This window comes from Bombina bombina, chromosome 1, assembly GCF_027579735.1.
Source record: "Bombina bombina isolate aBomBom1 chromosome 1, aBomBom1.pri, whole genome shotgun sequence".
Taxonomy (NCBI): Eukaryota; Metazoa; Chordata; class Amphibia; order Anura; family Bombinatoridae; genus Bombina; species Bombina bombina.
In genome coordinates this window covers 249,416,671-249,429,077 of record NC_069499.1, presented here as the reverse complement: position 1 = coordinate 249,429,077, position 12,407 = coordinate 249,416,671, and the positions used below count along the sequence as shown (strand labels likewise).

The 12,407-nt window shown below is 43.0% G+C and overlaps 1 protein-coding gene across 1 annotated transcript in view; it reads left to right on the top strand.

Moving 5' to 3' along the window:
- Positions 1–12,407, top strand: part of NPAS3 (neuronal PAS domain protein 3) — a 535,722-nt gene that overhangs the window by 442,077 nt on the left and 81,238 nt on the right. The gene's annotated exons all lie outside the window — the stretch shown is intronic.

Below are 12,407 nucleotides of genomic sequence, written 5' to 3'. Positions count from 1 at the left end.
GCAATCAGACAGTTGGTACCTTTCTTTATATTGTATTCTCAGTAGACCATACATACCCTTCATTAGAAAGCAAAAAGGAGTGTCTGAACCTGTCCTACTGTCAGATACTTAGTCAGGATAACCATCTTTGTCAGAGCCATATATATATACAATATATATATATATATATATATATATATATATATATATATAGATATATATATGATACAGTCAGGGGTGTATGGACAGAAATTCTAGAGATCTGGTCTGGCCTTTTAAAAGAAAGTAAAAATCTATAAATGTGAATGCATGAATAGAAAAATGAGCATAACAAAACAGTATAAGAAGAATCTTGAATTGTGATTAGTATACAAACTATTCTAAGAACATTTAAAACTGAGATATAGAGTGAAAAGTTATCATAGGAGGATAATTCCATTTTGTTAAAAAAAAAAACTCAAAGAGATTTGTAGAGCTGACAAGATAGTAAGAGAGGCCAGGCAGAAAAGTAAATCTCACAGCAAGTAGACCAGACAAAGCAGCTAACATTTGCAGTAAAACACAAATGAGTTGCCCAGAGGAATCATGCAGTGATTTGTGCACAAGTGGAGGTTCAGTGCAAGGATGAAGAAGCTGATTCCCCCACAGAGAAGAGAAGTCAGCAGTGGAGAGAAAACACCAGGAGAGGAAGATCATAAAGACAAGTTTAATGCTCACCAACTATCCACTGTTGAGGATAACATTGAAGAGGTAATCACATTGAATAGAGAGGAGTCTTTTGAATCACTAAGTAGAATCCAGAGAAAAGAAACCACTTGAACGGTGCAAAATACAGAAATCTGGTTCAGAATGTTTCATAAAAGGTTTATTATAACAGAATCAATCTGCCTCACACAACGTAAAACTACAGAACTGTAACAGGCTACACAGAGCACCAAACATTGTAGCAAGTCCCAGGGAGCCTGAAACCACCAACCTGCAATCCAGTTACTGACCTGTAATACACTGTAGCATGTCTCACACAGTTTCCAACTACTGATCTGTAATACACTGTAGCATGTCTCACACAGCTTCCAACTACTGATCTGTAATACACTGCAGCATGTCTCACACAGCTTCCAACTACTGATCTGTAATACACTGCAGCATGTCTCACACAGCTTCCAATTACTGATCTGTAATACACTGCAGCATGTCTCACACAGCTTCCAACTACTGATCTGTAATACGCTGCAGCATGTCTCACACAGCTTCCAATTACTGATCTGTAATACACTGCAGCATGTCTCACACAGCTTCCAACTACTAATCTGTAATACACTGCAGCATGTCTCACACAGCTTCCAACTACTGATATGTAATGCACTGCAGCATGTCTCACACAGTTTCCAACTACTGATCTGTAAGACACTGCAGCATGTTTCTCACAGCTTCCAACTACTGATCTGTAAGACACTGCAGCATGTCTCACATAGTTTCCAACTACTGATCTGTAAGACACTGCAGCATGTCTCACATAGCTTCCAACTACTGATCTGTAAGACACTGCAGCATGTCTCACATAGCTTCCAACTACTGATCTGTAATACACTGCAGCATGTCTCACACAGCCTCCAACTACTGAGCTGTAAGACACTGCAGCATGTCTCACATACCTTCCAAATACTGATCTGTAATACACTGCAGCATGTCTCACACAGCTTCTAACTACTGATCTGTAATACACTGAAGCATGTCTCACACAGCTTCCAACTACTGATCTGTAATACACTGCAGCATGTCTCACACAGCTTCCAACTACTTATCTGTAATACACTGAAGCATGTCTCACACAGCTTCCAACTACTCATTTGTAAGACACTGCAGCATGTCTCACACAATGTCCAACTACTGATCTGTAAGACACTGCAGCATGTCTCACATACCTTCCAACTACTGATCTGTAATACACTGCAGCATATCTCACACAGCTTCAAACTACTGATCTGTAATACACTGCAGCATGTCTCACGCATCTTCCAATTACTGATCTGTAATACACTGCAGCATGTCTCACACAGCTTCCAACTACTGATATGTAATGCACTGCAGCATGTCTCACACAGCTTCCAACTACTGATATGTAATGCACTGCAGCATGTCTCACACAGCTTCCAACTACTGATCTGTAATACACTGCAGCATGTCTCACACAGCTTCCAACTACTGATATGTAATGCACTGCAGCATGTCTCACATAGTTTCCAACTACTGATCTGTAAGACACTGCAGCATGTTTCACACACCTTCCAACTACTGATCTGTAAGACGACACTGCAGCATGTCTCACATAGTTTCCAACTACTGATCTGTAAGACACTGCAGCATGTCTCACATAGCTTCCAACTACTGACCTGTAAGACACTGCAGCATGTCTCACACAGCTTCCAACTACTGATCTGTAATACACTGCAGCATGTCTCAAACAGCCTCCAACTACTGAGCTGTAAGACATTGCAGCATGTCTCACATACCTTCCAAATACTGATCTGTAATACACTGTAGCATGTCTCACACAGCTTCCAACTACTGATCTGTAATACACTGCAGCATGTCTCACACAGCTTCCAATTACTGATCTGTAATACACTGCAGCATGTCTCACACAGCTTCCTACTACTGATCTGTAATACACTGCAGCATGTCTCACACAGCTTCCAACTACTGATATGTAATGCACTGTAAGACATTGCAGCATGTCTCACATACCTTCCAAATACTGATCTGTAATACACTGCAGCATGTCTCACACAGCTTCTAACTACTGATCTGTAAAACACCGCAGCATGTTTCACACAGCTTCCAACTACTGATCTGTAAGACACTGCAGCATGTTTCACACAGCTTCCAACTACTGATCTGTGAAACACTGCAGCATGTCTCACACAGCTTCCAACTACTGATCTGTAAGACACTGCAGCATGTCTCAAACAGCTTCCAACTACTGATCTGTAATACACTGAAGCATGTCTCACACAGCTTCCAACTACTGATTTGTAAGACACTGCAACATGTCTCACACAACTTCCAACTACTGATTTGTAAGACACTGCAGCATGTCTCACACAGCTTCCAACTACTGATCTGTAATACACTGAAGCATGTCTCACACAGCTTCCAACTACTGATTTGTAAGACACTGCAACATGTCTCACACAGCCTCCAACTACTGATCTGTAATACACTGCAGCATGTCTCACACAGCTTCCAACTACTGATCTGTAATACACTGCAGCATGTCTCACACAGCCTCCAACTACTGATCTGTAATATACTGTAGCATGTCTCACACAGCTTCCAACTACTGATCTGTAATAAACTGTAGCATGTCTCACACAGCCTCCAACAACTGATCTGTAAGACACTGCAGCATGTCTCACACAGCCTCCAACTACTGATCTGTAATACACTGCAGCATGTCTCACACAACCTCCAACTACTGATTTTTAATACACTGTAGCATGTCTCACACAGCTTCCAACTACTGATCTGTAAGACACTTCAGCATGTCTCACATACCTTCCAACTACTGATCTGTAATACACTGTAGCATGTCTCACACAGCCTCCAACAACTGATCTGTAAGACAATGCAGCATGTCTCACACAGCCTCCAACTACTGATCTGTAATACACTGCAGCATGTCTCACACAGCCTCCAACTACTGATCTGTAATACACTGTAGCATGTCTCACACAGTTTCCAACTACTGATCTGTAAGACACTGCAGCATGTCTCACATAGCTTCCAACTACTGATCTGTAATACACTGCAGCATGTCTCACACAATGTCCAACTACTGATCTGTAAGACACTGCAGCATGTCTCACATACCTTCCAACTACTGATCTGTAATACACTGCAGCATGTCTCACACAGCTTCAAACTACTGATCTGTAACACACTGCAGCATGTCTCACGCATCTTCCAATTACTGATCTGTAATACACTGCAGCATGTCTCACACAGCTTCCAACTACTGATATGTAATGCACTGCAGCATGTCTCACACAGCTTCCCACTACTGATATGTAATGCACTGCAGCATGTCTCACACAGCTTCCAACTACTGATCTGTAATACACTGCAGCATGTCTCACACAGCTTCCAACTACTGATATGTAATGCACTGCAGCATGTCTCACACAGTTTCCAACTACTGATGTGTAAGACACTGCAGCATGTTTCACACACCTTCCAACTACTGATCTGTAAGACGACACTGCAGCATGTCTCACATAGTTTCCAACTACTGATCTGTAAGACACTGCAGCATGTCTCACATAGCTTCCAACTACTGACCTGTAAGACACTGCAGCATGTCTCACATAGCTTCCAACTACTGATCTGTAATACACTGCAGCATGTCTCAAACAGCCTCCAACTACTGAGCTGTAAGACATTGCAGCATGTCTCACATACCTTCCAAATACTGATCTGTAATACACTGTAGCATGTCTCACACAGCTTCCAACTACTGATCTGTAATACACTGCAGCATGTCTCACACAGCTTCCAATTACTGATCTGTAATACACTGCAGCATGTCTCACACAGCTTCCAACTACTGATCTGTAATACACTACAGCATGTCTCACACAGCTTCCAACTACTGATATGTAATGCACTGTAAGACATTGCAGCATGTCTCACATACCTTCCAAATACTGATCTGTAATACACTGCAGCATGTCTCACACAGCTTCTAACTACTGATCTGTAAAACACCGCAGCATGTTTCACACAGCTTCCAACTACTGATCTGTAAGACACTGCAGCATGTTTCACACAGCTTCCAACTACTGATCTGTAAGACACTGCAGCATGTCTCACACAGCTTCCAACTACTGATCTGTAATACACTGAAGCATGTCTCACACAGCTTCCAACTACTGATTTGTAAGACACTGCAACATGTCTCACACAACTTCCAACTACTGATTTGTAAGACACTGCAGCATGTCTCACACAGCTTCCAACTACTGATCTGTAATACACTGAAGCATGTCTCACACAGCTTCCAACTACTGATTTGTAAGACACTGCAACATGTCTCACACAGCCTCCAACTACTGATCTGTAATACACTGCAGCATGTCTCACACAGCTTCCAACTACTGATCTGTAATACACTGCAGCATGTCTCACACAGCCTCCAACTACTGATCTGTAATATACTGTAGCATGTCTCACACAGCTTCCAACTACTGATCTGTACTAAACTGTAGCATGTCTCACACAGCCTCCAACAACTGATCTGTAAGACACTGCAGCATGTCTCACACAGCCTCCAACTACTGATCTGTAATACTCTGCAGCATGTCTCACACAACCTCCAACTACTGATCTTTAATACACTGTAGCATGTCTCACACAGCTTCCAACTACTGATCTGTAAGACACTTCAGCATGTCTCACATACCTTCCAACTACTGATCTGTAATACACTGCAGCATGTCTCACACAGCTTCCAACTACTGATCTGTAATACACTGTAGCATGTCTCACACAGGCTCCAACAACTTATCTGTAAGACAATGCAGCATGTCTCACACAGCCTCCAACTACTGATCTGTAATACACTGCAGCATGTCTCCAACAGCCTCCAACTACTGATCTGTAATACACTGTAGCATGTCTCACACAGTTTCCAACTACTGATCTGTAAGACACTGCAGCATGTCTCACATAGCTTCCAACTACTGATCTGTAATACACTGCAGCATGTCTCAAACAGCCTCCAACCACTGAGTTGTAAGACATTGCAGCATGTCTCACATACCTTCCAAATACTGATCTGTAATACACTGCAGCATGTCTCACACAGCTTCTAACTACTGATCTGTAATACACTGGAGCATGTCTCACACATCTTCCAACTACTGATTTGTAAGACACTGCAGCATGTCTCACACAGTTTCCAACTACTGATCTGTAATACAACGCAGCATGTCTTACACAGCTTCCAACTACTGATCTGTAATAGAGTGCAGCATGTCTTACACAGCTTCCAACTACTGATCTGTAAGACACCGCAGCATGTTTCACACAGCTTCCAACTACTGATCTGTAAGACACCGCAGCATGTTTCACACAGCTTCCAACTACTGATCTGTAAGACACTGCAGCATGTCTCACACAGCTTCCAACTACTGATTTGTAAGACACTGCAACATGTTTCACACAACTTCCAACTACTGATCTGTAAGACACTGCAGCATGTCTCACACAGCTTCCAACTACTGATCTGTAATACACTGAAGCATGTCTCACACAGCTTCCAACTACTGATTTGTAAGGCACTGCAACATGTCTCACACAGCCTCCAACTACTGATCTGTAATACACTGCAGCATGTCTCACACAGCTTCCAACTACTGATCTGTAATACACTGCAGCATGTCTCACACAGCCTCCAACTACTGATCTGTAATATACTGTAGCATGTCTCACACAGCTTCCAACTACTGATCTGTAATAAATTGTAGCATGTCTCACACAGCCTCCTACAACTGATCTGTAAGACACTGCAGCATGTCTCACACAGCCTCCAACTACTGATCTGTAATACACTGCAGCATGTCTCACACAACCTCCAACTACTGATCTTTAATACACTGTAGCATGTCTCACACAGCTTCCAACTACTGATCTGTAAGACACTGCAGCATGTCTCACATACCTTCCAACTACTGATCTGTAATACACTGTAGCATGTCTCACACAGCCTCCAACAACTGATCTGTAAGACAATGCAGCATGTCTCACACAGCCTCCAACTACTGATCTGTAATACACTGCAGCATGTCACACAGCCTCCAACTACTGATCTGTAATAACTTTAGCATGTCTCACAAAGCTTCCAACTACTGATCTGTAATACACTGTAGCATGTTTCACACAGCCTCCAACAACTGATCTGTAAGACAATGCAGCATGTCTCACACAGCCTCCAACTACTGATCTGTAATACACTGCAGCATGTCACACAGCCTCCAACTACTGATCTGCAATACACTGTAGCATGTCTCACACAGTTTCCAACTACTGATCTGTAATACACTGCAGCATGTCTCACACAGCCTCCAACTACTGATCTGTAATATACTGTAGCATGTCTCACACAGCTTTCAACTACTGATCTGTAATACACTGCAGCATGTCTCACACAACCTCCAACTACTGATCTTTAATACACTGTAGCATGTCTCACACAGCTTCCAACTACTGATCTGTAAGACACTGCAGCATGTCTCACATACCTTCCAACTACTGATCTGTAATACACTGTAGCATGTCTCACAAAGCTTCCAACTACTGATCTGTAATACACTGTAGCATGTCTTACACAGCTTCTAACTACTGATCTGTAATACACTGCAGCATGTCTCACACAGCTTCCAACTACTGATCTGTAATAAACTGCAGCATGTCTCACACAGCCTCCAACAACTGATCTGTAAGACAATGCAGCATGTCTCACACAGCCTCCAACTACTGATCTGTAATACACTGCAGCATGTCTCACACAGCCTCCAACTACTGATCTGTAATACACTGTAGCATGTCTCACACAGTTTCCAACTACTGATCTGTAATACATTGCAGCATGTCTCACACAGCCTCCAACTACTGATCTGTAATACACTGCAGCATGTCTCACACAGTTTCCAACTACTGATCTGTAATACACTGCAGCATGTCTCATACAGCCTCCAACTACTGATCTGTAAGACACTGCAGCATGTCTCACACAGCTTCCAACTACTGATCTGTAATACACTGCAGCATGTCTCACACAGTTTCCAACTACTGATCTGTAATACACTGCAGCATGTCTCATACAGCCTCCAACTACTGATCTGTAATACACTGTAGCATGTCTCACACAGTCTCCAACAACTGATCTGTAAGACAATGCAGCATGTCTCACACAGCCTCCAACTACTGATCTGTAATACACTGTAGCATGTCTCACACAGCTTCCAACTACTGATCTGTAATACACTGTAGCATGTCTCATACAGCCTCCAACAACTGATCTGTAAAACACTGCAGCATGTCTCACACAGCCTCCAATTGCTGATCTGTAATACACTGCAGCATGTCTCACACAGCCTCCAACAACTGATCTGTAAGACACTGCAGCATATCTCACACAGCTTCCAACTACTGATCTGTAATACACTGCAGCATGTCTCACACAGCTTCCAACTACTGATCTGTAAAACAATGCAGCATGTCTCACACAGTTTCCAACTACTGATCTGTAAGACACTGCAGCATATCTCACACAGCTTCCAACTACTGATCTGTAATACACTGCAGCATGTCTCACACAGCCTCCAACTACTGATCTGTAAGACACTGCAGCATATCTCACACAGCTTCCAACTACTGATCTGTAATACACTGCAGCATGTCTCACACAGCCTCCAACTACTGATCTGTAATACACTGCAGCATATCTCACACAGCTTCCAACTACTGATCTGTAAGACACTGCAGCATGTCTCACACAGTTTCCAACTACTGATCTGTAATAAACTGCAGCATGTCTTATACAGCCTCCAACTACTGATCTGTAATACACTGCAGCATGTCTCACACAGCTTCCAACTACTGATCTGTAATGCACTGCAGCATGTCTCACACAGCTTCCAACTACTGATATGTAATAAACTGCAACATGTCTCACACATCTTCCAACTACTGATCTGTAATTCACTGCAGCATGTCTCACACAGCTTCCAACTACTGATCTGTAATACACTGCAGCATGTCTCACACAGCTTCCAACTACTGATCTGTAATACACTGTAGCATGTCTCACACAGCTTCCAACTACTGATCTGTTATACACTGCAACATGTCTCACACAGCTTCCAACTACTGATCTGTAATACACTGCAGCATGTCTCACACAGCTTCAAACTACTGATCTGTAATACACTGCAGCATGTTTCACACATCTTCCAACTACTGATCTGTAAAACACTGTAGCATGTCTCACACAGCTTCCAACTACTGATCTGTAATACACTGTAGCATGTCTCACACAGCCTTCAACTACTGATCTGTAAGACACTGCAGCATGTCTCGCACATCTTCCAACTACTGATCTGTAAGACACTGTAGCATGTCTCACACAGCCTCCAACAACTGATCTGTAAGACAATGCATCATGTCTCACACAGCCTCCAACTACTGATCTGTAATACACTGTAGCATGTCTCACACAGCTTCCAACTACTGATCTGTAATACACTGTAGCATGTCTCACACAGCCTCCAACAACTGATCTGTGAGACACTGCAGCATGTCTCACACAGCCTCCAATAACTGATCTGTAATACACTGCCGCATGTCTCACACAGCCTCCAACAACTGATCTGTAAGACACTGCCGCATGTCTCACACAGCCTCCAACAACTGATCTGTAAGACACTGCAGCATGTCTCACATACCTTCCAACTACTGATCTGTAATACACTGCAGCATGTCTCACACAGCCTCCAACTACTGATCTGTAATACACTGTAGCATGTCTCACACAGCTTCCAACTACTGATCTGTAAGACACTGCAGCATGTCTCACACAGTTTCCAACTACTGATCTGTAATAAACTGCAGCATGTCTTATACAGCCTCCAACTACTGATCTGTGATACACTGCAGCATGTCTCACACAGCTTCCAACTACTGATCTGTAATACACTGCAGCATGTCTCACACATCTTCCAACTACTGATATGTAATACACTGCAACATGTCTCACACATCTTCCAACTACTGATCTGTAATACACTGCAGCATGTCTCACACAGCTTCCAACTACTGATCTGTAATACACTGCAGCATGTCTCACACAGCTTCCAACTACTGATCTGTAATACACTGTAGCATGTCTCACACAGCTTCCAACTACTGATCTGTTATACACTGCAACATGTCTCACACAGCTTCCAACTACTGATCTGTAATACACTGCAGCATGTCTCACACAGCTTCAAACTACTGATCTCTAATACACTGCAGCATGTTTCACACATCTTCCAACTACTGATCTGTAAAACACTGTAGCATGTCTCACACAGCTTCCAACTACTGATCTGTAATACACTGTAGCATGCCTCACACAGCCTTCAACTACTGATCTGTAAGACACTGCAGCATGTCTCGCACATCTTCCAACTACTGATCTGTAAGACACTGTAGCATGTCTCACACAGCCTCCAACAACTGATCTGTAAGACACTGCAGCATGTCTCACACAACCTCCAACTACTGATCTGTAATACACTGTAGCATGTCTCACACAACCTCCAACTACTGATCTGTAATACACTGTAGCATGTCTCACACAGCTTCCAACTACTGATCTGTAAGACACCGTTAGCATGTCTCACACAGCTTCCAACTACTGATCTGTAATACACTGCAACATGTCTCACACAGCTTCCAACTACTGATCTGTAATACACTGCAGCATGTCTCACACAGCTTCAAACTACTGATCTGTAATACACTGCAGCATGTTTCACACATCTTCCAACTACTGATCTGTAAAACACTGTAGCATGTCTCACACAGCTTCCAACTACTGATCTGTAATACACTGTAGCATGTCTCACACAGCCTTCAACTACTGATCTGTAAGACACTGCAGCATGTCTCGCACATCTTCCAACTACTGATCTGTAAGACACTGTAGCATGTCTCACACAGCCTCCAACAACTGATCTGTAAGACAATGCATCATGTCTCACACAGCCTCCAACTACTGATCTGTAATACACTGTAGCATGTCTCACACAGCTTCCAACTACTGATCTGTAATACACTGTAGCATGTCTCACACAGCCTCCAACAACTGATCTGTGAGACACTGCAGCATGTCTCACACAGCCTCCAATAACTGATCTGTAATACACTGCCGCATGTCTCACACAGCCTCCAACAACTGATCTGTAAGACACTGCCGCATGTCTCACACAGCCTCCAACAACTGATCTGTAAGACACTGCAGCATGTCTCACATACCTTCCAACTACTGATCTGTAATACACTGCAGCATGTCTCACACAGCCTCCAACTACTGATCTGTAATACACTGTAGCATGTCTCACACAGCTTCCAACTACTGATCTGTAAGACACTGCAGCATGTCTCACACAGTTTCCAACTACTGATCTGTAATAAACTGCAGCATGTCTTATACAGCCTCCAACTACTGATCTGTGATACACTGCAGCATGTCTCACACAGCTTCCAACTACTGATCTGTAATACACTGCAGCATGTCTCACACATCTTCCAACTACTGATATGTAATACACTGCAACATGTCTCACACATCTTCCAACTACTGATCTGTAATTCACTGCAGCATGTCTCACACAGCTTCCAACTACTGATCTGTAATACACTGCAGCATGTCTCACACAGCTTCCAACTACTGATCTGTAATACACTGTAGCATGTCTCACACAGCTTCCAACTACTGATCTGTTATACACTGCAACATGTCTCACACAGCTTCCAACTACTGATCTGTAATACACTGCAGCATGTCTCACACAGCTTCAAACTACTGATCTCTAATACACTGCAGCATGTTTCACACATCTTCCAACTACTGATCTGTAAAACACTGTAGCATGTCTCACACAGCTTCCAACTACTGATCTGTAATACACTGTAGCATGCCTCACACAGCCTTCAACTACTGATCTGTAAGACACTGCAGCATGTCTCGCACATCTTCCAACTACTGATCTGTAAGACACTGTAGCATGTCTCACACAGCCTCCAACAACTGATCTGTAAGACACTGCAGCATGTCTCACACAACCTCCAACTACTGATCTGTAATACACTGTAGCATGTCTCACACAACCTCCAACTACTGATCTGTAATACACTGTAGCATGTCTCACACAGCTTCCAACTACTGATCTGTAAGACACCGTTAGCATGTCTCACACAGCTTCCAACTACTGATCTGTAATACACTGCAGCATGTCTCACTCAGCTTCCAATTACTGATCTGTAATACACTGCAGCATGTCTCACACAGCTTCCAATTACTGATCTGTAAGACACTGCAGCATGTCTCACACAACTTCCAACTACTGATCTTTAATACACTGCAGCATGTCTTACACAGCTTCCAACTACTGATCTGTAATACACTGCCGCATGTCTCACACAGCCTCCAACAACTACAGATCAGTAGTTGGAGGCTGTGTGAGACATGCTGCAGTGTATTACAGATCAGTAATTGGAAGCTGTGTAAGACATGCTGTAGTGTATTAAAGATGAGTAGTTGGAAGCTGTGTGAGACATGCTGCAGTGTTTTACAGATCAGTAGTTGGAAGCTGTGTAAG